The sequence below is a fragment of the Strix uralensis genome, chromosome 28 (genome assembly GCF_047716275.1).
Source record: "Strix uralensis isolate ZFMK-TIS-50842 chromosome 28, bStrUra1, whole genome shotgun sequence".
Lineage (NCBI taxonomy): Eukaryota > Metazoa > Chordata > Aves > Strigiformes > Strigidae > Strix > Strix uralensis.
In genome coordinates, this window is record NC_133999.1 from 5401881 (window position 1) to 5420186 (window position 18306).

At 60.4% G+C, this 18306-nt stretch overlaps 1 protein-coding gene across 2 annotated transcripts in view; it reads right to left on the reverse strand.

Annotated features, from left to right (window-relative positions):
• The window catches only part of TET3 (tet methylcytosine dioxygenase 3), a 28290-nt gene extending 11263 nt beyond the window's left edge, over window positions 1-17027 (reverse strand). Inside the window, exon 1 of one of the 2 annotated variants that reach the window (XM_074852321.1) lies at window positions 17014-17027. The gene's annotated coding sequence lies outside the window, so the exon portion shown is untranslated. Of the gene's footprint in view, window positions 1-13171; window positions 13284-17013 lie in introns of those variants that run through there. The other variant, XM_074852320.1, reaches the window with a different exon arrangement.
• Between the last annotated feature and the right edge of the window lie 1279 nt (window positions 17028-18306).

Below are 18306 nucleotides of genomic sequence, written 5' to 3' on the forward strand. Positions count from 1 at the left end.
GGGGGGGGGGGTTTGGACCCATGCCCAAAACAAACATCCTGGCTGGGAGCAGCCGTCCTTCACCGGGGGCCACGGCACGGCAGGAAGCCGTCGAGTTGGCTACGCCGGTGCCAGGGGCGGCGCGGGGATGCTTTCACCTCGAATAACCCGGCGTCTGTATCAACACGGCTGGCCCAGGGCCCCCGGCAACGCCGAGCTACAGCACCGGCGTCCAGAAAACCGGCCGCGTGCCAAGAAGAGACCAAAACCATTAGAGCTGTCCACACCGGCACCCAGGGAGCCCGTCACCCCGGCGTCTGGGCTCACGTGCCACGGTTAAGACCCTTCAAGGGCTTTTGCCAGGGATGGGGGGGTTCTTTCTGTGCTCTGTGGCTCTCCCCCCGCCTCAGCGGTGGGGATTTTAGTGCTCTGGCAGCCTGGGGGGTGCCGGGCGCTGGCAGCTTATTTAGCAGTTTGCCGATAAGCAGGGGGAGCTTCCTGCAAGCTAAAAATACAGCAAAGTTCGCTGGAAAAAAATATGACAAAGCAAGCAAAGGCTGTGGGCAGAGCTTCCTGTCTCTGGACGGTGCCGGTACCGGCGCGGGAGGGATCCACAGCCCAGACTCACCAGGAGACCCCAAGTTGGCTCCCTGTTCAAGCAAGCTGTCAGTGTGCGGCTGTTGTTGGTGGAGCCGCGTTTAACCCTTCAGCCACCAGCCCCACGGCTTCAGCACGGGCGTCCTTTGGGGTGAGCGAAGCCGCACGCTTGAGCGCGGCTGGTTTCTACGCCAGAGATAAGCACGGTGCTGACTGGGGCGAAACCCTGGTGAAACCGGGGGAGGAACCACTCCCGGCATGATTATATCCCAAAAAATCCCCCCTCCCCGGGGGTGAAAACTCGAGGGGGAGCACAGCGCCGGTGCAAATCATCGCGGCCCCACTCCGGCACAGGGCTCACCCTGATGCTGCCGCAGCTTTAGAGGGGCTCCGGGTTCGGTCCCTTCGCAGCATCCCTGGAGCCAAGCGACGGAGCCGCGAGCGATGGGACCGGTCCATCAGGTCTGGGGAGCAAGTGCTTCGCCGCCGGTTTGTGCCGTGCGCCGGCGAAACGGCAGCTTGGGCAGGGTGGGGACAACACGCCGCCTCCGCTCTCCTTTGCAAACCAGGGAAGAAACAGCCTCGCCCGTCCTTCCTACGCCGTCATCTTCCTCCTCCTCCTCCTCGGGTTTTTCCCAAGCGGCGCGTGGTGGCTTGGAGCAAAATGCCCCGAGCCCCCTCCAAGACATTGGGGGGACACGCTTGTGCCCCGAAGCGTCCCCGGCGTCGCAGCGGTGACGCCAGCCCAAAGAAACGATGACAAACCTGTTTTGCTCTGGGTGGGGAGCAGATGCTGGCCCCAAGGGTCTACCCGGGGGGGAGGAACCTGCTGGGTAAGGGCAGGGGAAGCCCCAAAAACCAGCTGTCGGGCTGGGGCGGCACCTTGGGCTGGTCCATCCCATAAACCAGGTTATCAACCCAGGCTGGGGATGCAGGAAAACAGTTCACCCTGTGAACACAAGGCGTTCCCCCGCCGCTCCTAAAGGGTTAATCTGAAAGCTACAACCTTCCTCAAATCAGTGGGGGAAAAAAATTTAAATATATATATATACACACATAAAAAATAATTATTTTTTTCCTGGCTCTCTCATCCAGCTCCTTTTGTTCCTGGCCCCACGGGCTGGGAGATGGAAAGACCTCGTGGCTTCTCTCTGAAAATCGATCCCCCTCCCCATCCCGAGAGCATCCACAGAAATCCCTCCATCGCTGCCGTGGGCACCTATTCCTCCGCGCCTCGGCCCGTTTTCCCCAGAAAAAGCACTGCCCGCCCAAGCCTCTTTCCATTCACCCCGGGAAAGGATAAAAGCTGGGGAGGGGGAGGGAAATAAATTAAAATAAAGAGAAAACCAAGCGCTTTGGTTCGGGTTAGCTCAGCTGCTCGGCTCCTGCACAGTCCCTTCTGCATCCTCCGGGTGCTATAAAAGGGGAAAAATCCCCCTGAGGATGAAAACATGTATTTTTTTAATCTGTTTTTCCTCTTCTTTTTTATTTTTTTCCCCGTTTTAAATGCCTTGAACAGAGGGAAGGGAGGAAAAAAAAAAAAACCACACACGCAGAGCCCGGCTTGGAGGGTTTCCAGCCTGGGCTGCGCTCCCTGGGAATAGTCCGGAGCCGTTTATAACCCGGCAAGTGCCGGGGGGGAGCCCTGGCGGGGGCACGGTGCCGGATTCGGGTACGGCTCTGGCCGAGCGGCACTTACGTGTGTGGGGCGGGAGGCGAAGCCAAAGGCGACGGCGGGACCGTCCGGGGAGGAAAGACGAAACGAGTTGTTCAAGCCTCAGCCACCCCGGCCCTCCCCGCCCCCTGCAAAACCAGCTGGAGGAGCCATTAGCCCCAGCGCCGCGCGCACGTAGGGACGGACGGACGGACGGCGGAGGGCCCCACGCCGGCCCCACAGCCCCACGGTGCTGGCTGGGCCCCGAAAGGCGCCTTGACGCCCCGTGGGGGGACACGGGGGGGACCCCAGCCCCGCGAGCCAGCGGGGAACGACGGCGGCAGCTCCGTCAGCTACGGTGGGCAATGGCAGCCCCCACTGCCAGCGGCCCTATAGATCCCGCTGCCCTATAGATCCTGCTGCCCTATAGATCCTGCTGCCCTATAGATCCCGCTGCCCTATAGATCCCGCTACCCTATAGATCCCGCTGCCCTATAGATCCTGCTGCCCTATAGATCCCGCTGCCCTATAGATCCCGCTACCCTATAGATCCCGCTGCCCCACATACCCAGCGACCTGCACATTCAGCAGTCTTATATATCTAACAACCCTATATATCCAGAAACCCTATATAACCAGCAACCTGAATATCCAGCGATCTTAAATATTCAGCAGCCCTATATATCCAGCAATTTTATACCTTCAGCAGCTTTATATATCCAGCAGCTCTATATAATCAGCAATCTTATACAATCAGCAACCTGCCTATCCAGTAACCCCATATACCCAGCAACACATTATTGCCAGCAACTTATACATTCTGCAATGCCATATATCCAGCAGACCTATATATCCAGCAACCCTGAACACTCAGCAGCCCTAAATACCCAAGTCCTATATATCCAGCAACCCTATATATCCAGTGACCTATATATCCTGCAACCCTATATGGCCAGTAGTCTATATATTCAGCAACCCTACACATCTAGCTGCCTATATATATCCAGCAGCCCTATAGTTCCAGCAGCCCTATATAATCAGCAATCTTACACATCCAGCAGCCCTATACATCGAACAGTCCTATATATCCAGCAACACGTTATAGCCAGCAATGTACATATTCCTCAGTCCCATATATCCAGCAGACCTATATATCCAGCAACCCTAAACACTCAGCAGCCCTAAATACCCAAGTCCTATACACCCAGCAACCCTATACATCCAGTGACCTATATATCCAGCAACCCTAAAACTCAGCAGCCCTAAATACCCAAGTCCTATACACTCAGCAACCCTATATATCCAGTGACCTATATATCCAGCAACCCTATATGGCCAGTAGTCTATAAATCCAGAAACCCTACACATCTAGCTGTCTGTGTATCTAGCAGCCCTATATAATCAGAAATCTTACACATCCAGCAGCCCTATATATCCAGCAATTTGTTATATCCATCAGCTTATATATCCCACAGTCCCATATATCGAGCAGACCTATGCACCCAGCAACCCTATACATCCAGTGACCTGTACATCTAACAGCCCTATATGGCCAGCAGTCTATATATCCAGCAACCCTACACATCTAGCTGTCTATATATCCATCAGCCCTATAGTTCCAGCAACCCTATATAATAAGCAACCCTATATAATAAGCAATCTTATACATCTAGCAGCTCTATACATCAAGCAGTCCTATATATCCAGCAGCCCTATATATCCAGCAACACGTTATATCCAGCAGCCCTATATATCCATCAGCCCTATAGTTCCAGCAACCCTATATAATCAGCAATCTTACACATCCAGCAGCCCTATACATCAAGCAGTCCTATATATCCAGCAACACGTTATAGCCAGCGATTTACATATTCTGCACTCCCATATATCCAGCAGACCTATATATCCAGCAACCCTGAACACTCAGCAGCCCTAAATACCCAAATTCTATATATCCAGCAACCCTAGACATCCAGTGACCTGTACATCCAACAGCCCTATATGGCCAGCAGTCTATAATACCTAAAAATACCCAAAATCCCAAAGCAGCCCCACACCAACCCAAAAACCAGGGGATGAGCTGGGGCCCACCGCCCCCCCCCCCGCTGTCTGTCCGTCCATCCGTCCGTGCATCTGTCTGTCCTGCCTCCCCCAGCCGCCTCGCGAAAGCCAGAGCTGTTTCAAACTCATTTTTCCCCACTTTGTTTTTCCTTTTTCTCCCTTTTTCAAATTCTTACTTTCAACCTCCCTGCTGCGGTGTAAGAAAAACGAACTGAAGTCCCCCAAAGCCAACAGGGTTTTAAATCCTTTGTCCTCCAAAAACACCTGCTCACCCCCACCAGGGCCCCAAAAATTCCCCCATATACGTATTTTGGGGGTTTATTAAATCCCTTGGCAGGAGCCAAATGGCCCAGCTGCAGAGAACGGAGCAATTTGGTGCATGCAAAGCAGCTTGGAAGACATCGCTTGATGCCATCCCGCCGGCAAAAAACGCTCCATTTTATTACAAATGCCGAATTTGGGAGGTGGAAGAGAGCGGATGAAGGCTGGACCGCACCGGCGGGGATGCTGAGCCCTTCCCGGTGGCATCTGGGCGGTGGGGGGGGACACGCGCACACACACACACACACACCCCCCCCCACCGCCGTGAGCCGGGGCTGTGGCGAGGACACGACGGGGTGTTTGGGAGGTCAGCGGGCGCCGCTGCCAGCCAGCGGCACGGGCCGGCCAAGAGGCAGGAGGCAGCTTGGCTGCCAGCCCCGCGCCGCGTCGGTGGAGCCCAGCCAGCCCCGGCACTCGGCTTGTGGTTTTCCTCCTCTGGCAACAACAGGCCCTGGGGATCCTCCGCCGGGATGGCGGGTTGGGGGGCACCGCCTGGAGGGGGCGGGGGGGGAACCCTGAGAATCCCTGCACGCAGGAGACCCTACAATAACAAACCGCCCGGCCGCTGCCACCAAAGGGCTTTGCCGGGGAAGAAAACGCTGCTGAAATCACAACATACACCCCCCCCACGTCGTGGGGATTGATGCTTCTGGGGGGCACCACCTCACCGCACCCCAAAAGATGGAAAAACCCCCTCCCGGTCCCAAACTACCACCATGGTCCCCAGGTAGCAGTGGGGGGGATGCCGGAGAGGAGCCAAACAGTGCGGATGCCATATATCCACGCTCAGCGCACCCAAAAACAGAAAATAAAGGAAATCTGGGAAGGCCGAGCGCCGAGCCGGACCCGCGACAGCCCCCGGCTCCCCCCGGGCCGGGGTACCCACCGCGCCGGCTCGCGGCCCCTCTGCCTCCCGGCGCCGCGGGCAGCCGCCGCTGCCTCTCCCGCCTTGTTTTCCAAGCTGTTTCCATGGCCCCAGCTGACCCCGGCGCTGGGTCTGAGCTGCTCGCTCCTGTCCTCATTTAGCCCGGAGAAAAGCCGGAATAGAGCTGATGCCGAGGGAGCTGAGCTGATTTACGCCGTGGGAAGCCCGGCTCTGCTTTACACGAGCCCTGGGAGCGCTTTCGGGGACCCCCGTAGCCATAACCCCTCTTCAAATGGCGCCAGGGCAATTATTTCACCCCTTTTTCCTTCTCACCGGGGTACGAAGAACCAGTTGAACGTGATATAGTCCCGCTCCCGGCTCCTGCACCGGCATCCCACCAGCACCAGGAGCTTCCAAGGGAGATGGGGGATTTTTTTCCAGGTGGAAAAATATTTGTCCCCATCTCCCTGCTCGTTTCCTTCAGGGAAAGCGTCTTCCCTTTTGGAGAGACCACAGCAGGGATGCTCAGACGGGGAATGCTCAGGGTTGGGATGCTCGGGGAGGGGATGCTCAGAAGGGGAATGCTCAGGGTTGGGATGCTTGGGGAAGGGATGCTCAGAAGGGGAATGCTCAGGGTTGGGATGCTCGGGGAAGGGATGCTCAGACAGGGAATGCTCAGGGTTGGGATGCTCGGGGAGGGGATGCTCAGACGGGGAATGCTCAGGGTTGGGATGCTCGGGGAGGGGATGCTCAGACGGGGAATGCTCAGGGTTGGGATGCTCGGGGAGGGGATGCTCAGAAGGGGAATGCTCAGGGTTGGGATGCTCGGGGAGGGGATGCTCAGAAGGGGAATGCTCAGGGTTGGGATGCTCGGAGCAGGGATGCTTTGGGTGAAGATGCTCAGGGTCAGGACACTCAGGGAAGGGATGCTCGGAGCAGGAAGGGATGCTCGGAGCAGGGATGCTCGGGGAGGGGATGCTCAGGGACGGGATGCTCAAAGCAGGTGAAGATGTTTGGGATCAGGACACTCGGAGCAGGGATGCTCAGGGAAGAGATGCTCAGAGCAAGGACACTCACTGAAGGGACACTCAGAGCGGGGACACTCAGCACTGGGGACAGGCAAGCGATGTCCCAGCGGATGCTCCCACTGGAGCAGCTTTTGGGAAGTAAGGTGCCGCGGCCAAACCACGGCGTGCGTTCCCACTCCAGCGTGCCTTCCCACCGCGGCGCGGAGCCGAGCCGGGAGCCGCCAGTTGGCGCGGGCAGGGGGAAAGGCTTGGCACGGCGCAGAGCCGCGTCAGGCTCCCGGCTCCGGCCGGGCAGGGAGGGAGCCGAGCTCTTGAAAGGGAAAAGAAGGAGAGAAAAAAAAAAAACCACACCAACAAAACGCAGCGCTATTTTTGTTTCTTGGAGCATTTTTTTCCTCAAACACAGCTGGCTCCTCTCGTGCCGGCGCTCGGCTACCAGATTGGCACCGGGGCCGCCTGGGCAAAGCCAAATCGCCGGCTGGTGGGGAGCGGTGGCTCGGCAGGGAGCAGTGTCGGCTCTGTCCCTGGGGAAGGGGGAGGAAGGAGGGGATGGGGAGGAAGGGGAAGAGGAAGGGGAAGGGGAAGAAAGGGAAGAGGAAGAAGGGGAAGAAGGGGATAGGGAGGAATAGGAAGGGGAAGAAGGGGAAGGAGGAGAAAGGGAAAGGGAAGGAGGAGAAAGGGAAGGGGAAGGAGGAGAAAGGGAAGGGGAAGGAGGAGAAAGGGAAAGGGAAGGAGGAGAAAGGGAAGGGGAAGGAGGAGAAAGGGAAGGGGAAGGAGGAGAAAGGGAAGGGGAAGGAGCAGAAAGGGAAGGGGAAGGAGCAGAAAGGGAAGGGGAAGGAGGGGATGGGGAGAAATGTGGAGAAAGCATCAGAAAGAAGGGAAGAAGGGATGGGGAAGGAGGGGAAGAAGAGGAAGATGGGGATGGGGAGGAAGGGAAACAAGGGGAAGAAGGGGAAGGGGAGGAAGGGAACAGGGTTCAGGAGGAAAGGGTCAGGAAGGAAAAAGGACCCACCTGGGAAGAAAGAAGGGAGGGGGAAACGCGTGGGCCGCAGGAGAAAGGCTTGGGGCCTTGCCTCGCCTCTTGCCCAGCCCGGCAGCATTTGCCGTCCCACCCCAGCCGCCCCCGCGGGGCTGGGCCGGATTTCGCAGCCCCGCCGCCAGCGTCCCCCGCGGGACCGGGCTCGGTCCCCTCCTGGCCCTTCCAGCCCCCCCACCAACGCCGGCAGAGACATTTCCACCCTGCCGATTGCTTTGCATTGCAAATCGGGGGGGGAAAAGCCGGTTTTCAGGGAGCGAGGAGGAAAGCTGCACCGCACCCAAGCACTAAACAAACTGCACCCCAGTTTTCAAGGCTCTGCCCCCCAGTTTGAGCAGAGGGAGGTCCCTGTGCCTTCCTGGCCCCTGGGTGCAAGCCAGGGATGTGTCACACAGCACCCGCGGGTGCTCAGCTTCCCCTCCAGCCCATCCACATCCTGTCATACCTGGGGGATGCTGCGGTTGTCCCCCCCTCCTTGGGACGTGGGGGCTCCTCACACCACCACCGCCGCCGTGCCGCACAGCCCGAACTTTCAGCAGAGGAGGAGGAGGAGGAGGAGGAGGAGGAGGAGAACCGTGCGCGCCGCCGCCCTCCCGCCTGACAAGCATGGACAAGTCGGCGGCATGATGGCCGGCGGGCAGGAGCCGGGAGATGAGTGGGAGCCCAGCCCTGCCCCGTCTGGGAGCAGGGAAAACGCCGGCTCTGCCAAACCCAGAGTTGGTTTCACCATCACGACCCGTCCCCTGTGGGGAAAAGCATCTCGCGGCGGGTGGGAGACACGACCCCTCTGGATGAAATCCCTTTTCCAAAGCTGGAGGAAGATGCACGGGGTGGAAAACGCGTGTCGGTGACACGGACGCCAGCTCGGCACCAGCAAACCCATTCTGCAGGACGCTGTACAGAAAAAAAAAACCCTTTATCTCCCCCAAAGTTTAAAGCTCCCCCCTTATCCCGGCTGCCTCCCCGGGGGCCGGTGCCGCTGAGTCAGCGCTGGCACTGCTGAGTCACCGCAGCCACCTCAGCCCCGACGCCAACCGGCCCCGGCGATGAGCTCAGCGCGGGGGCTTCGGCACCTCTACGCTCGCCGGCAGCCGCGGCACTGGCGCTGCTGGGCCTGGGGAGCCGCACAGCGAGGCTTTTGCCAGCATCTCTGCCTACATTTTGGGGTCTCACCGGCTTTTCCTCCCCCTAAAACCTCACCCACCCCCCAAAACCACGCCAACCAGCATCGCCTTGAATCCAAGGCTACCCAAACGCGGCCGCCGGCCGGCAGCGTTTCAGCTCTCCCACCCTCCAACCGGTGCCACGGTCCTCTCCAAAAACACCCCATCATGGATCACCCGCCAGCCGCGGCGGCAGCCACGGTGACCATCCGCATCCTCCCCATCTCACTCGCCAACAGAGGAACGGGAATGATTAAAAAAAAGGGGGGGGGGGGGGGGAAAATCTAATTTTGCTTTTTTTCCCCCCGCTAGGGTCATCAGCACCGAGGGGGATGTGCCGACGCCGCCTCCGGCTTCCCCGGCCCGGTGACGGGGTTGATGACTCACGGGGAAGGAGGGGGGGAAGCGGCGCGTGCACGGGGCCGTCATGTTTGTAAACCTAAAAAAAGCCATGTGCGGGCAGGCAGCGTGCTCTGGCCGGCAGCACCGGCTGCCAGCGGCTGCAGGCGAGGAGCACGGTGACGGGCAAGGCGCAGGCAGCGGCTGCCTTTGGGCCAGGATCCTGACCGGGGAAGGCTCGGCGAGGCAGGTGGGAGAAGTCGGCCCCGCCGCAAGAGCTTGCGTTGCGATGGCTTTCATTTTAATTGGTGCGGCTTTACATGTAAGGGCTTTAATTGCAACGGCTTTAATTGGGGCGGCTTTAAGCGCAAGGGCTTTAAATGCGACGGCGTTAAGCGCAAGGGCGTTAGATGCAACGGCTTTAAATGCAGTGGTGTCAGATGCAGAGGTGTTAAGTGCACCCGTGTTAGATGCAACAGCTTAAATCCACCGGCTTTAATTGCAGCGGCCTTAAACGCACCGGCTCTAATTGCAATGGTCTTAAACGCACCGGCTTTAATTGCAACACCAACTGGGGTTTCCTAAGAGGCTCAGGGTCTTGAAAGCCCCTCACCCTGTTGCTGCTCAACCCCCTCCTGCACCCCATCACCTTCTAGCCCAGCATTCGCACTGGGCCGCAGCTCCCGGGATGCTCCTCCACCCAGTTTGGCCAGGATGAGGAGTAGGGGGCTGTGGCGACCGCAGTCATGCCACCAGCAGCCACCAGCTCTGCGGTGCTGAACCCTCCGGCCATTACACAGCATCCCCTGCCTCCGTGCTGATGACTGCAGCAATTACAACTTGCTCCAATCCATTTTTTTCACAGCATTTCCAGGGCTTGGGGTGGCTCAGGGTGTTTTTTTTCCCCTCATTTGGCTGCGATGGAAATTGCAGGCTCAGGAGCTCGCGGTCCCCAGCTCCCCCATTCGACAGCAAAATCTCATTTAATCAAAAGATGCGGCGACTGGATGTGCAGAAGCACTTCTCTTTTTTTTTTTTTTCCCCTTAAGAACTGCCATTTTAGCTGTAGCAAACAAACACGCCGCATTGTCCCCGCGACACGACTCCCTCCGACAAGCCAGCAGAACCCTGCCTGCAAAGCCCCGCTGCCTGCGCGCTGCCAGCCCTGTCCCGCCACCGCCGAGCATCCCGGCTCCTGGGGAAAGGACGTTTTGGCCCCAGGAGAGAGAAGAAAATTGGGGTTGAGCTCGGTTTGTGGGGCTGGCAGCGGCGTGGCGGGCAGATGTGGAGCGGGGACGGAGCCGATCGCAGCTGTTTCACCTCCAGCCTCTTCCCGTTTCATTTCATCTCCCCTTGGATGCCGGCCCGGGGAGGGGGGGGGGGGCAATAAAAAAAAAAAAAAAGCTCTTTCATCCTCAAAAATGGGTCTGGCACCCTCTTGCACTGAGCTCAAAGCAGCGAGATTAAAGAGCTGGCAGAGGAGGGGAGAGGGGGGACCAGTCCCCAGGAGGGCTGGGTTTGGGGTGCATCGCTCTTGTCCCAGTTTGCATCCCAAATCGCGGTGGGGACAGCCAGGGGACAGGGACGGTGCTGGCCCCTTCGCTGCCATCCCATTAGAATGCGCACGCACATGGAGCGAGGGACACGGCGGGGACCCCGGCACACACGGGCAGGGGTTGGGGACCCCACTGCCACAGGAACAGGGACTGGGGATGCCGGCACGTGCTGGCAGGGGACTGAGGACCCCAATGTCACAGTGAGAAGGACAAGGGAACCCAGCACAGGCTGGCAGGGGACTGGGGACCGCAATGGCACAGGGATGGGGATTAGGGACCCCACACACGTGCAGGGCAGGGAGCGGGGACTCCGACGCTGCAGAAACAAGGAGCAGGGACCCCAGCACGCACAGGCAGGGGACAAGGGACACCACTGCCACAGACATGGGGACACTGGCGCACATGAGCAGGGGACTAAAGACCCTGACGCAGTGGGGATGGGGACTAGGGAACTCCGGCACACGTAGGCAGGGAGTTGGGAACCCCAATGCTATGGGGACAGGGACACACGATGCCACAGGGACAGGGGACACTGGCACACATAGGCAGGGGACAGGGACCCTGATGCTGTGGAGATGGGGACTGGCCCTGGCACACACAGGCAGGAATCCAAATACCCCGATGCCGTGGGGACAGGGACCGGGGACCCCACCACATGTGGGCAGGGGACCAGGGACCCTGATCCCACAGGGACAGGGATTGGGGACCCCAGAACATGCAGGCAGGGGACTGGGGACCCTGATGCCATGGGGACAGGGATTGGGGACCCCAGAACATGCAGGCAGGGGACTGGGGACCCTGATGCCACGGGGACAGGGACTGGGGACCCCAGAACACACAGGCAGGGGACCGGGGACCCTGATGCCATGGGGACAGGGATTGGGGACCCCAGAACATGCAGGCAGGTGACCGGGGACCCTGATGCCATGGGGACAGGTATTGGGGACCCCAGAACATGCAGGCAGGGGACCAGGGACCCCAGTGCTGTGGGGACAGCTCACTCGCAGCATGCCAGCGCTGGGGACACCCCGGGAAAGGCTTTTTGGGATGCAGACCCGCAGCACAACCGCGCGTCCCAGAGACACCACGCCACCACTGAGCTGTCCCCGTCCCCAGTGGGGCCAGCAAAGCCCCACCAAGAAAGGTCAAAGTGGCGGGGGGGGGGGGGCATTTTGCTTTCCCAAGGTCCCATCAGCTCCTCCTCCGAGCCACCTCTCCCCTTAATTACCTGCGATAAAGAGTCCAGGTCGGTAATCCGAAAAACAAACCTCGTCACAGCTAATTAGGTGCCAAAGGCCACGAGCGGGGCTCGTTTATGGGGCCACTGTAACAACCTGCGAGGACTCTGCTCCGGCGCTGCCCATCCCTCCCCAGCATGATGCAACCTCGGGGTCGCACCGGCGCTCGCCGCATCCCGGCACCCCACGGTACCCGGCACCCCGGCACCTCCGAAGGGATCTTATTTTGCAAAACATCCGCGGCTCCGGAGGCGGCTCCGGCGTTGGCGGGTGCAACGCGCCGGCGCATCGCGGGTGCGAGATCTGAAGCATCCCCGTCCCTCGACAACACGTGGTGCCGAAGCCGCTCGCCGCGGACTCAAAACTTCGGGGCGGCCGCGCGTTTCGGCACCGCACTCCCTGACCTCGGGGACGTCCCCTGATGCCACCAGCATCCACAGCCCGTCGGATCCTGCCCAACACCGAACCACGTCGCTCTCGGCACCGGCGTGACCCAAATCGCCGCCTCGGCTGGCGAATGAGACCCCTCCGAGGAGGACATGCTGGTTTTTCTCCCCACCTCCATCCTACCCCCCGTTATTCCCCGGCGTGACGAAAAGCGGGGGGCCGACCCCACCGGACCCCGTGTCCTCGTCACGGCGAGGGATGACAGCTGCCAGCAGACGGGTTACGTCAGGGTGACGTCACGCCAGGGGAGCCTCATCGCCCTTGTTAGCATCACCCGCCGTACCTCTGAGCTCAGCACATTTCAGGGATGGAGGGGAGAGGATTAATAAAAATAATAATTTTTTTAAAAAAGCTAAAAAGCCATGGTGTAATAAAGATGGGGGGGGAGGTCACGTAAGGGCTTATCTCCGCCCTCCCCGCAACCCCCATCCGTTCCGTTCCCCCCCCCCCCCAGCTGCTGGAGAGAAAGAAAAAGGATAAAAGAGGAAAATTAGTCCAAAATCCCCCAAAAGGGGGGCAGGGTAGAGCCGGGGCCCGGCCGAGCGGTGCGTGTCCCCCCCCCGGCCCCGCCGCTTTGTCCTCCCGGCCCCGCCGCGCCTCCGCGCCCGCCGCTGCTCATCCGCACCCGCGGAGCCACAAAACACGCGCAAACACCGCGGGGGGGGGGGGGGGGAGGGGGGGGGAGCGACTTCACCCCCTCCCCCCCTCTCCCGCCGCCCCCCCCGCCCCGAGCCCACCGCGAGGTTGCAAGTCCATGGGGGGGGGGGGGGGGGGGGGGGGATGCACGGGTGGGATGCAGCGGGGGATGCCCAGGGGGGATGCAGGGGGGGATGCCCAGGGGGGGGATGCAGGAGGGGGTATTTTGGGGCGGAGGGGGGGGTACTTACCTCGCCGCTCCCCCCGCCGCTGCCCCCTCGCAGCCCCCGCCGGGCCCCGGCACGGATCCGGCCCTCAGGAGGAAGCCATCTTGTCTCCCTCTCCTCCGCGCTCCCTCACCGCCGCCCTGCTGCAGCCGGGGGGGTGTTTGACCGGCGCATCTCTTCTTCCCCCCCCCCCCTTCTCCTCCTCCTCCTCCTTCTCCTTCTCCTCCTCCTTCCCCCTCCGCGCAACACCCCCCCCCCCCACGCGTAACCCCCCCCCCCCCGCCCCACGCAGCGCGACACCGCCCGCCCGCTCCCCCCCGCCGGGGCCGCGAGTCGATCCCGGCCGCTGCGCAGGAGCGGGGGCGGCGGGGGGGGACACACGGACACGCAGGGGGGGTTTGCCTCCTCCCCACGCCGCCGACCCCGCAAGTGCCTCTCCCCCCCCCAAAAAAAAAAAAAAAAAATTGGGTAACAAGACCCCCAAACCCCAGTCGTGTGCGTGTCCCCCCCCCCACGGGAAACTGAGGCAACGGCCCACGCTGGTGAGTGGGAACAACACGCAGGGATGGACCCCCTAGAGCAGCCAGGGGATCCCCAAAACCACGCTTATGCCCCCCCCCCTAAATATTGTCCCACTGTTCAAACCCTCGTTAATTTGGGGATGTCATTAATTTGGGGGTATTGTTCATTTGGGGCCCTCATTAATCCGGGGACGTCGTTAATTTGGGGCCGTCGGAGCTTTGCGAGGCTTAAATCCCACATAGGAAACCGCATGTCGCGCAGCTGCCCCCTGCTCCCCAAAATCCAGAAAAGGGGGGGGGGGGGGTCATTTTCCCATGGGAAAAGCAGTGGGAATGGGCCAGCGAAAGGGTTAAGCCGGGGCTGGAGTCCTTAAAACAGCCCTGATGGGATCAGCTCCCGCTTTTCCAACCCCTGTCCGGAGCTGGCAGGTCTCTGCTACAAAGCGCACGTGTATTTGGGGGGGGGGGGGGGGGAAGGAAGGAAAAAGGGGAGTGGGAAAGCAAATTCCCCCCAAAGTCTTCCTCATCCAGGGCTTCGAGGTGAAGCTCCTGGGACTCCCCAGCCCGCTATGGGTTTTCCAAGCCTACACCCGGCCGAATCGCCGGCAAAACTTCTCCAAACTCAAAGGTCACGAAGGTTTCCCAGGAGCATCCCAGTGAAAACTGTTTTCCAAAGGGATTTGCAGCAGAAGGAGCGATCCGAGGAGCCCCGTAACGCCCGCTGGGACGGATAAACCAGATGCCGAGTCCAGGTGGAAAACGCAACCACGGACCCGACATCCCCATCCCGGGGATATTTGCTCATGCTCGAAAAGGCCCCGGTGTGAGCCGAGAGCCCGACTGCGGCGCCGAGCCGGAGCCTGCCGGGATCCGACCTTTGCTCCGAGCAACGCGACTCCCGCGGGAATAAATAGGGATAACCCGGTGCTGGGGAACTGGGTTTTCCCCCAATTTCCAACCTCGCACAACAGCGCCGCGGGCTGCAAACCCCTTTTGCCTGGCCAAGCTCGGCACCGCCGTGCAACAGGTCGCTGCAAGAAACACGGAGGGGGGGGGGATTTAATTAACGCAGACGCCTCCTTCCTCCCGTCCTCCTCCTCCTCCGGCTGGACAGCGTCCGCCAGCATCCACCCGGCGATTTGCTCCTGAGTCATTTTAGCTGTTAACATCCCAGCTGAGATCTGAAATATTTTTAGCGGAGGCATGGTAACGGTGAGCATCGCTCCGGATTAACCGAGGACATCCCCCCGGCAGGCGGGTGACGGTCCTTTGGGTGACACCGGGATGCGCCGGCCAAAAACAAGACGAACCCCAGCCAGTCCTTCATCCCATCCATCATCACCCTGATGCTTTTTTGGAGATGCCAGACCCAGTTTGGGGCGGGAAAAAAAAACAAAACAACCCACCCCAACCCATCAGGGAAACCCCTCGAGATGGACAAATTTAGTAACTTTTTATTAGTAATGCTTTAAATGAGATTATCCCTAATCTCCAGCGTTTGGCACCGAGACAGCCTGCCAAATTCAGTTAAGGGCTTTCATTTCCCAACGCTGGGGACACCTTGAGCTGCATCGTGACCCACCGCCACCCGGCAAAGAGGTTTTGGGCTCCCCGGTGTAACTATTCCTCCTGGGAATGGAGTTTCCCATGGGGTTTATTTAAGGTTTTTTCCCCCCAAAACTGGGGGAGATGGGTCAGAGCATCCTCCCCTCCACCAGCCCCGATCTTTGCCGGGCAGTTTGAGCAGCTCTTGTGAGAGAAACCGGCGGCTCCCCGGCGCTGAGCGAGGCTTTGCCGTATATTTTGCCGCGGCGGTAATGAGCGGGTTCCCAAGACATTGATTAGTTATGCAAATGGCAAAAGCATCAAGAGCCACCCGGGGAAGGCGGGAGAGGGTCCGGTGGTGCCGGCGGGATGGGGAGCAGAGCAAAACCTCGACTTCTGGTGTCTTCCCTCCCCCTCCTCTCCCAAAACCCTCGTGGCTGGGGACGCATCACCCAGCGTGGAAACCCAACCCCACGGGGGAGACACAAGCGCGGCTGCAGCGATGGAGGTGTGAGGGGAGACGCCGGCTTTCCCAGGCCCGGCCAAGCCAGAGGAACGGGCAGAACCGGTGCCGGGGAAAGGGGCTGGCTCCCCAGCTCTCTTCGTTTGCCAAACCACCCCGGGAAAGGCGCCGGGACATGGGAACCGCGGCACACCCCTCGCTCGGCCGCCAGCACCACCGGGACCAGCCCAGAGCGAGCAGGGACCCGCCGGCGCTTGTGTTCCTGGGGGAATCCCACCACCACCGACCCCAGCTCTGGCAGCATCTTTATAAATCATCATCTTCAGCACGCCCACCCCGGAAAAGTGCCGGGGCTCAAATCCCCACCGTCAGCCGTTTTCACCGGCGCTTTGCCAAGGGCAAAGTCCTTCCCCCTGCCCTGCCGTGTGCCAAGCGCTGGCCGAGCCGCCTGTCCCCACGTCCCCACTGCCCCGTCCCATCGTCCCACCAGCCATCCCAAGGGCAAAACCTGCCGGCTACAACTCGAAGGCACAAGACAGCCACTCAACACCCCCCCCAAATCCCCCCAAAACCAAAGCAGCAGCAATTTGGGGGGGGGGGGGGGGGGGGGGGGCAAAGTCCTAAAAATAAACCCCGAGCAGGAGATGTTTCTCCCTCCCCACCTTTCTGCTGCGGAGACCCCCCCAGCCAGAGCAGCCCCCCCACCTCACCCCACCTGCTTGGGCACGACGGGCTCGACATTAGAAATCCCAGTTACAACCACCCCAGCCGGTAAAACCAGAAGTGCCGAAGGAAGGCACTGTAATTTTTGGCGTAGAAAATGCCACAACTTGTTAGCTTGGCGATGCTGCCCCCAGGGCACGGCTCTGCCCTCACCACGTGCCCCCTTCCTCACCACCCCCTTCTTTTTGGGGATCCCCCCCCCAACAGCACCCAGGTGGGTTTCACGCAGCGTTTTGCTCTTTTATACCAAGAAATTCAAAGAAATTCAATTTAAAGGTGGGTTTTGTCCCACGTATCCCACTGCCACCCACCCTGCGGTGGTGTTTTGGGGATGCTTTAGGGACAAGCTGAGACTTTGGGGGGGTTTAAGGCATCAAAGCGGCTTTTAAGGCAGCAGAAGGTCCCATTTCCTGCGAAATACCCTTAAAAAAATAAAACCATCAACCAACCAAGAAGGGGCTTTCCCTGCCCACCCTGACAAGCCCCCCTACAAGTTACGGTGACGTTACAACCGCCGCAAAGAGGCCACAAATCACCCCAAAAAGGTGAAGGTGTCCCGGGAAGGTGGGGGGGGGGGGGCGGATAGGTTTGGGGGGGGCTGGGGGAGCACTCACCTCCCTGCGAAGCCCCTCACACCTCTCCATCTCGCTCCCGGGGCGAACGCTAGATTTCGGGGCTCCCCCCCACCGCAGCAGAGCGGGGGGAAGCGGCGGCTGGATGGGGCTGGCAGAGGAACCGGGTGCCCGGCGAGAGGGACATAACGCCGACACCGTCCCCCCCGCCGTGGGGACGCCGGTGACTTCTGTGGGGACAGAGACGAAGCCGAGTGAAGCACCCAGCTGACGCCAGTCGCCCCGACTTTTAATTTCCACCCCGGGGGCGGCCCCGCTGACTCCCCACCCCTCCTTCCCCTAAACTCCCACCAAAACGGGGTGCTGCCACCCCCCCCCCCTTAATCCCACCCTCTTATTTTTTCCAACCCCATTTTGCTTTTTATTTTGCTTTTCCCCTTAAAAACACACAGCTCGGCACAACTTCACCCCGCCGCCGCACAACTTCAGCCGCACACCGGCAACTTTCCACGCGCACCACCCCCACCCCCCCCCCCCCCAAATTTAGATATAAAGAGCATTACCGGAAAAAAGGGGGTACGGCACCCCCTTGGAAATGGGGGGCCGGGTGGGTTCGACCTGGAGCTACGTGCATGCACGGCGGCGTGGGATGTTGGGGAGTTGGGGGGGGGGGGGGAGAAGGAAAAGTGGGCTTGAAATGGGGCTGTAAATTGTGGGCCCCCCCCCACTCTGGGTGGGTGGTTGCAGCGGAGCTGCACGTTGTTGCTGCTGCTCCTGCTCCTGCTGCTGCTGCTGGTTCCTTTGTTCTACAGGCGCCCGCTCAGGGGGACCCGCCGGCCGGCCGGGGGGCTCGAGGCCAGCCCCCCACGCCACCCCCCACAATGCTTTGCAGCAAGCAAGGGTTGGGGGGGGGGCACCCAGACCCTCTGAGGTTATGGGGGGGAGGAGGTTAGGGGGTGGTGGTTGCACCCCGGTGGTGCTGGGAGGGTTTTGGGGGAAGCAAAGGAGTGTGTGGGGGGGAGGCTGTGAGTTGGGGAAGGGGGGTGATGGGGGTGTTTATTGTAGGGGGTGCGGTGGGTTGTTATTGTAGGGTCGCTGGATGGGGGCGGGGGGGGGGGCACCGGGTCGTTCTTGTAGGGCTGTCGGCTGTGGGTCCGTACCGGGGGGGTTGTTGTGGGGTCGTCAGTCACGGGGCTGTGCCGGGTTGGTGCTGGAGGGTCGTGGCATGGCCATGGCAGCGTCCCCGCGCTGGTTGTTATTGTAGGGTCGCTGGGGGGGTCCGGGCAGCTCCCGCTCTGTTGTTATTGCAGGGTCGCTGGAGAAAACCCCGGGGGT